An 8,506-nucleotide genomic window follows, 5' to 3' on the forward strand; every position below is an offset into this window, starting at 1 on the left:
CCATTTCGGCCTCATCTGCGGCCGTAGCCTCGATCATTGCACTTGGGGTGACGACGAGGCACCCGTGGCAGATGGCCCTAAGCTCCTGACAGTCGTTGGTGGTGTGGCTATGCACATTGTGGAAGACACAGAACGGGCAGTTGCCCTTGGATGACTCAGGGTGATCGCAACTGCACTTCATCTCTGGCTCGGCCACGAGCATGGCTGCCCCCTTGCACTTCACATCCATGGCCTTGGCTTTATTGTCCTCTGGACCAGTCTCCGGGAGCTCGAGGAGGTTTAGGTGTCCCTCCTTAGCTCTTACGCACTTGGTGGCCATGTTGAACATCTCTAGGGTCGTACACAAGTCCCCGTGTATGGCTAGCTCCTCCTTCATCTTGACATCACGGACGCCATAAATGAACGCGGAGATGATCGCCTCGTCCGACACCTTGGGGATCTTGAAACGAATGATGTTGAAGCGTTGGATGTACTTTTGCAAGGTCTACCCTGGCTGCTGCTTGATGCACCTTAGGTTACCCGCAGCCGGCGGGCAGTCGCGAGTGCCCTGGAATTTGGCCACGAAATGCTCGTGCATCTTGCCCCAGCAGGAGATCGACCCCACGGGCAGGTTCAGGAGCCACGAGCATGCGCCATCCTTGAGGGGCATGGGAAACCAGTTCGCCATAACCTTCTCGTCACCGTTGGCCGCCTCGATGCTCAGTTCTTAGAGCTGCTGGAACTCAGCAGGGTCGGGGGTGCCGTCGTAGCGTGGAGGCAGGTCTGGCTTGAACTTCCCCAGCCAGACGACGCTGCACAGCTCCGGAGTGAAAGCACGGCAGCCTGCTATGGTCACGGGGGCCCATCATGGAGGAGCTTGATCTTGGCGGTCGCGTGCCACCGCTACAGGCGGTCGCGTGCCACCGCTACAGGCGGTCGCGTGCCACCGCTATAGGCGGCGCACGGTCTTGACATGGCGGTGCTGGAGTGCTCTACCATCTTCACGCGGCCGCTGGACCACCTGGTAGCTTTCTTCTTCACATGCCGACGCCCTGCGCGGCGGGTCGCGCCGCAGGACATCGCGCCTTGGCTCGATGATGGTGTCTTGACGGGGAGATGTAGGAGATGCCCCGTGGGCCACGTCACCTTCAGCAGGCGGCGGGCGAGGCAGCGAGTGAGACGGTGCCGGAGAGCCCCCGGAGGTGCTGACAAGCTCGGTGATGCGGTCCAGCCAGTTTTCCTAGAGGTCGTCGATGGGGCGGTAGCACAGGAGCTCGCGCGCCATGAGTAGCGCAACATGTGCATCCATCGGGCTGCGACAAGCATGGGACGATGAACCGGCCGGAGTCAATGATGGGGTGGTTGTGCCCCCATCATGTCGCACAGAGGGGTGCAGCGATGAAGCCTACTGCTAGTGTCCCATCGGGGCAGTGGCGGCGTTGGAGGCAGGCGCTGGAGAACGACGAAGAGGCCCGCTGGCAGGCGCCATCTGGGTGACGTGAGCGGCGAGGGCGGCCCGACACTCAGCACGGGCTCGACGGGTGTCAGCCATGGAAGCGGTGGAGCGGTGGCGAGTCAACCGGCGGAAGAGAGGCTCTGACGCACCCCTACCTAGCGCGCCAAATGTCGGATTTCAGGTTCCACAGACCCTTGAGAGGGTCGAACTCTGGGGTGTGTGCGAAGAACTCATCCTCCCAGTCTGCCTTCTCGCTAATCTCATGTCCTAGCTCGATAAACCAACTGGACAAGAGACACAATAGTTTAGCCAGGTTCGGGCCACCTTGCGGTGTAAAACCCTACTCCTGCTTGGTCGTGGATTGGCCTCGGGAGGCTGAGGATTAACTAGTATAGTGGGAGCACAACCTTAGGAGGAGGGGTGTTCTTGTGCTCAATGAGCTGATGGGTGTGACGATCATCTGAATGACCCTTCCCTACGGTGGTGGTGCTGCAATATTTATAGGGGCCTTGGTCCCACCGAGTTTGCCTGACCAACTCTCTGTTTGCTCATTGCTGAAATCAGTCTCACCGAGTTCATGCAATCACTCACACCAAGATAAGGTTTTGCCCTAAACCTAGCGCATCAGTCCCACCGAGTTGATCGTGTCGGTCCCACCGAGATTTCTAACATTCACATTTTGAACTGAATCGGTCTCACTAAGTTCACCTATTCGGTCTGACCGAGTTGGGTCAAATGTGTGGAGGCTATATATACCCCTCCACCCCCTTCTCTATTCAAGAGAGAGCCATTAGAACATGCCTACACTTCCACTACTCAGTTTCTGAGTGAGAACCACCTACTCATGTGTTGAGACCATGACTTTCCAATCCAACCACAAGAATCTTGATCTCTAGCCTTCCCCCAGTTGCTTTCCACTCAAATCATCTTTCCACCATAGCCAAATCTGTGAGAGAGAGTTGAGTGTTGGCAGACTATCATTTGAAGCACAAGAGAAAGGAGTTCATCATGATCACACCATCTATTACCTTTTGGAGAGTGGTGTCTCCTAGATTGCTTAGGTGTCACTTGGGAGCCTCCGTCAAGATTGTGGAGTTGAACCAAGGAGTTTGTAAGGGCAAGGAGATCGCCTGCTTCGTGAAGATCTACCCAAGTGAGGCAAGTTTTTCATGGGTGATGGCCATGCACTACTAGGGAAAAGCCTAGCAGCAGCGCGGGTTTTGGGCCTCTTAGTAGCGCGGGGACTGGCGCTACTAATAAGGCGCTACAGCTAACGTATAGCAGTAGCGCCTGTTGTCCCACTCTATTGCTATACATGAATAGCTGTAGCGCTCTTTAGAAAAGGGTGCTGCTGATATTATCTGCAGCACTGTTTACTGGGAAGTGCTAATGGTAAGGCGGCGCTACTGCTAAATTTTCCCCCCTCGCTACTACTAGTTTTATTAGTTTTTTCCCTGCATATTTGTTTTGTATTTGAATAGGCTTTATACAATAATATTTAGCATATCATACACATACAAATGTAATCATAGCATATACATACAATTAGTCTCATCAAATCATGTCATCATCATAATCATCAGCCAACACAAAGTGGTCTCTCGTCATCATCTCGAAAATAGCGAAACAAGTCTCGATTACTTGCAAATACATCGTCATCCATCTAAACAATGATATACGCGAGAAGAGCTATCAATTTGAGTACATGAGTTTGTATCCCATATCATCAATATTAATCAAGCAGGACGTAGGGTTTTACCTCCATCAAGAGGGCCCGAACCTGGGTAAAACATCGTGTTCCCTGCCTCATGTTACCATCCGGCCTAGTCGCACAGTTCGGGACCCACTACCCGAGATCCGCCGGTTTTGACACCGACATTGGTGCTTTCATTGAGAGTTCCTCTGTGCCGTCGCAATCAGGAAGGATGCCTCCTCCCGTCTTTAAAGACGACACCGTTGCTAAGGGAGCCTTGGCTATCGGCCAAACTCTCCGGCTAGGTGGTTTCCTCATGACCGCCTGTTCGGCTGTTGCGCCGACGGTGACCTCTCGGGTCATCAAAAGCAACCTACACGTTGGCTCGGAGCTCGTCGAGCAGCTAGATCCAATGGAGCTCTCTTCCGTAAATGAGCTCTTGGATCACATCGCCACCCTGGGGGTCGCTACGGATTACGACTAGGTTGGGCTTAAACCCGATCTAATAGAAATTAACTCTCCCCAAGTAACCCACCATGTTGCCGTGGTAGCGGCACAGAGCGGCGACCCTTCATCTATTTTAAGGACTAGCTACGTCCGAATTCTCGACTCCTCCAAGCCGTATACCCGCAGAGAGGAGGATGTAACTCAGGACCTGAGCTTAGGATCAGGCAACGGGCTATATTCGTTGGACAACATCCAAGAATCCGAACTTCAGAATTCGGAAACTCTTCGGCCTCCGAATCTTGGATTGGGTGAGGTTTCAGATTCAACGACACCTGCCCACCCGAACATAAGCGATCTCTCCCAAATTAGGCAGAGGCCCGAGGAAACAGTACATCATTACTGGGCCAGGTTCCTCCTGATTATGAACAGGATAAAGGATTGCCGCGAGGGAGACGCAATCTCAATTTTCTGCAGTAATTGCACGGATGAAGGAATCCTTAACACCATAAGTCGTCGCGATATTACATGCTTCGCTGACTTGGCGTCCATAGTACAAAAATATTGTGCGATGGAAAGCGCCTGGAAAACCGAAATAAAATTTTGGGATAATCTGGCCTTGAATAGTAATCTCGTCCGAACTAAGAGGGTGCATCATCATAGGACACCCGGGATAAACACCAAAAAGCCAAAACCCTCTACAGGGCATGGAACCGTACTAGAGAGGTGGCTTGATGGACCCTGTAGAATCCACAGTACAGAGGACGCCACACCAACTCACAGCCTTAGAGCATGTTGGATACTTTGACAGGTGGCCAAAATTGGCGAGGACCTATTAATTCTGGAGGCCGCAGAAAGCCAGCCCGAGGACACCAGTACGGTTCTCACAGTCTTCGAGACTTTCGCATCAAACAGTATGCGAAAAAGAACACTCCGTAGCCTCGCCGAAGTCTATCAAGTTGCAACAATAAATCCATGGAGTGACACTGCTATTACCTTCAACGCAAGTGATGAACCTAGATTCTGAACAGCCCGAGCACCAGCCGCATTGGTCCTCAGTCCCATAGTGGACGGCTTTCACCTCACCAAGGTGCTCATGGATGGAGGCAGCGGACTGAACCTCATTTAAGAGGAAACCCTTCAAACATGGAAACAGACTGGAACTGCATCGAGCGAAGCAGCACAACCTTTAGAGGACTATTCCCCAGTCGGGAAGCGTGCTGCACAAGAAAAATCACACTAGATGTGGTGTTCGGCACGCCGGATAATTACAGGTCCGAAGAAGTCACGTTTTAGGTGGCCCCGTTCGGAAGCGGATATCACGCTTTACTGGGACGGGAAGCATTCTCAATCTTCCAAGCAATACCCCATTACGGGTACATGAAGCTTAAGATGCCCGTGCCGAACGGAATTATCACTCTAGCTAGTGATCCGGACGTAGCACTCCGCGCCGAAAACAAGACGGCCGCATTAGCCCTTGAGGCACTATCCGAAGCCTTAGCGGCCGAGGAACTGACTGCGCTGCGCTCCACGGTTAACACGGATAATGTGATACTCGATAAGAGATCCAAATCCACATCCTTCAAGCCAGCTGACGAAATAGTCAAATTGCAGGTCCATCCAACGGACCCCAATAAAACAACTTCCATCGGGGCACGACTGAACCCTAATGTAGACGCTGCACTGCGAGAGTTCCTATGAGAGAACTAGGACATTTTCGCCTGGCACCCTTCAGACATGCCAGGGATCCCACGCAGGCTGGCCGAACACAGCTTAAATATCCTAAAAGGATTCAAACCTATCAAACAAGCCCTTCGGCGTTTTTCCGAACCCAAGAGACAGGCTATGGGAGAGGAGCTAGCCAAGCTATTGGAGGCCGGATTCATTAGAGACATAAAACATCCAGACTGGCTAGCAAACTTGGTCATGGTACCAAAGAAGGACAAATCCTGGCGCCTGTGTGTCGATTTTAAAGACCTCAACAAGGCTTGCCCAAAGGATCCCTTCCCGCTCCCCCGTATCGATCAAATTATCGATGCCACCGCAGGACACGACTCGTTGTGTTTCCTCGATGCATACTCCGGATACCATCAAATCAAGATGGTAGAATCAGACCAAGCCACAACAGCATTCATCACACCATACGGCCCATTCTGCTTCAACACAATGCCCTTCGGGCTGAAAAACGCCGGGGCAACATATCAGCGCATGATCCAGACATGTCTGGCAAATCAGATCGGCAAAACAGTGGAGGCGTATGTTGATGATGTGGTCGTCAAATCAAGACATGTCGAATCTCTAGTAGACGACTTGAGGATTACATTCGATAACCTCCGAAAATATGACATCAAGCTCAACCCGGAAAAATGCGTCTTCGGCGTTCCAGCCGGAAAGCTCTTGGGCTTCATTGTATCCGGTAGAGGAATTGAAGCAAATCCAGCCAAGATCCGAGCTTTGTCACAATTGGATATCCCAAAGGACCTCAAACAAATACAAAAATTAACCGGATGCGTGGCGGCTTTAAGCCGCTTCATCTCCCGCTTGGGAGAAAAGGCACTACCCCTCTATCGCCTCCTTCGGCGCACCGAACACTTCGAGTGGATGGAGGCCGCCATGGCCGGACTTAATGAAATAAAAGCCATATTGGCAACAAACCCAGTCCTGGCCACGCCGAACACTGGCGAACCAATGTTATTGTACATTGCAGCAACACATCAAGTTGTCAGCGCAGTGCTCGTTGTCGAGCGGGAAACGGATGGACACAAATTCCCCCTTCAAAGGCCGGTCTACTACATATCCACTGTCCTCACTCCATGCAAATCACGGTACCTGCATTATCAAAAGATTGCATACGCGGTATTCATGGCATCCCAGAAGCTACGACACTACTTTCAAGAGTGTTCCATAACAGTAGCCTCGGAAGTACCACTCAACGATATTATCAACAACCGCGACGGAACGGGCCAGATTGCAAAATGGGCCATCGAGATTCTCCCGTTCGATATAACCTATAAGCCACGGCGAGCTATTAAATCGCAAGTTTTGGCCGACTTCGTCGCAGAATGGACGGAGGCCGAGCTCCTTAAAAGTACGACACATATTCAAACTGGATTATGCATTTCGACGGCTCCAAAATGTTGGCCGGACTGGGGGCTGGCGTCGTCCTGACGTCCCCCACAGGAGACACAGTCCAATATGTGCTCCAAATCATGTACATGGATTCCAACAATGCAGCCGAATATGAGGCCCTCCTACATGGTCTCCGGATAGCAGTATCCATGGGTATCCAGCGCCTAGAGGTACGCGGGGATTCAAACCTCGCGATATCCCAAATAAATGGAGACTTCGATGCTAAGGACCCAAAAATGGCAGCTTACCGCAACGCCGTCCTAAAAATGTCAGCTCGATTCGAAGGGCTGGAGTTTCACCCTATAGCCCGAGAAAACAATCAAGCAACGGACGTCCTAGCACGCATCGGAGCAAAACGCGATGCAGTCCCCCCCAACATCTTTTTGGAAAGATTGTTCAAGCCATCCGTAGCATGGGAGGGGGAACCCGCAAATAATAGCCTGGACCCAGCCGCACCACTCGACGCCGAACAATCTGACACAATTGGAGGCTCTGCCAATGAAATTACACCTTCAGCCCACGTAATAATGGCGGTCATCGCCCCATGGACAGAACCATTCCTAGCCTACCTTACTAGGCAGGAACTCCTAGAGGACCAAAACGAGGCCCGCTGCATAGTGCGGCGATCTAAAGCCTATACAGTCCATGAGGGAGAGCTTTATAAGAAAAGCACTACCGGAGTCCTTCAAAGGTGCATCTCCGAAGAGGAAGGGCGGAACCTTCTGGCTGAAATTCATGCCGGACTCGGTGGTCACCACGCCGCTGCTCGGTCCCTTGTTAGCAAGGCTTTCCGTACAGGCTTTTATTGGCCGACGGCCCGGGCAGACGCTCAGGGCCTAGTCCAACGATGCGCTCGTTGCCAACTTTTTGCCAACCAAAGCCATATGCCACCCACCGCACTCCAAACTATACCCATCACCTGGCCTTTTGCGGTCTGGGGGCTTGACATGGTCGGACCCCTTAAAGGTGGGACCGATAGGAAAAAATACTTACTGGTCATGGTGGATAAATTCACCAAATGGATAGAAGCCAAGCCTGTTAAAACGGCCGAATCCAGACCTGTGATAAACTTCATATCCGGGGTTGTACACCGTTATGGCCTCCCCCACAGCATCATAACCGATAACAGTACAAACTTTACCGCCGACGAGGTAAAACTCTGGTGCAAAAACATGGGCATCAAGCTCAATTATGCTTCCGTCTATCACCCACAAACCAACGGCCAGGTCGAATGTGCAAATGGTCTTATCATGAGCGGCATTAAACCCAGACTAGTGCGGTCCCTCAAGGAATCTAACACGCACTGGGTAGAGGAGCTCGACTCCGTGCTATGGGGGCTGCGGACCACGCCAAATCGCACCACCGGATACACACCATTTTTTATGGTGTACGGCGCAGAGGTAGTTCTGCCCTGCGACATAATTCATGACTCACCTAGAGTGCGCATGTACGAAGAAAGAGAAGCTAAGCTTGATCGGCAGGACAACTTGGACGCCCTGGAGGAGGAGCGTGACGTGGCAAAAGCCCATTCCGCATTTTAGCAACAGCAGGCCCGAAGATATCAAAGCAGAGAAGTACGGGCCAAAAATTACAATGTTGGCAAACTAGTTCTACGCCTGCCGGATAGGAAAAAGGACAAACTCAAGCCCAAGTGGGAAGGTCCATTCATAATCGACCAAGTCCTAACTGGAGGGGCGTGCCGCCTGCGAGATGCGTCGGATAACCGACTCGAGCCGAACCCGTGGAACGCCACCCGTCTCCGAAGATTCTATGCCTAGCGCCGGACTCTGTGTTCGTCTCCTTCC

This window comes from Triticum aestivum, chromosome 4A (assembly GCF_018294505.1).
Source record: "Triticum aestivum cultivar Chinese Spring chromosome 4A, IWGSC CS RefSeq v2.1, whole genome shotgun sequence".
Lineage (NCBI taxonomy): Eukaryota > Viridiplantae > Streptophyta > Magnoliopsida > Poales > Poaceae > Triticum > Triticum aestivum.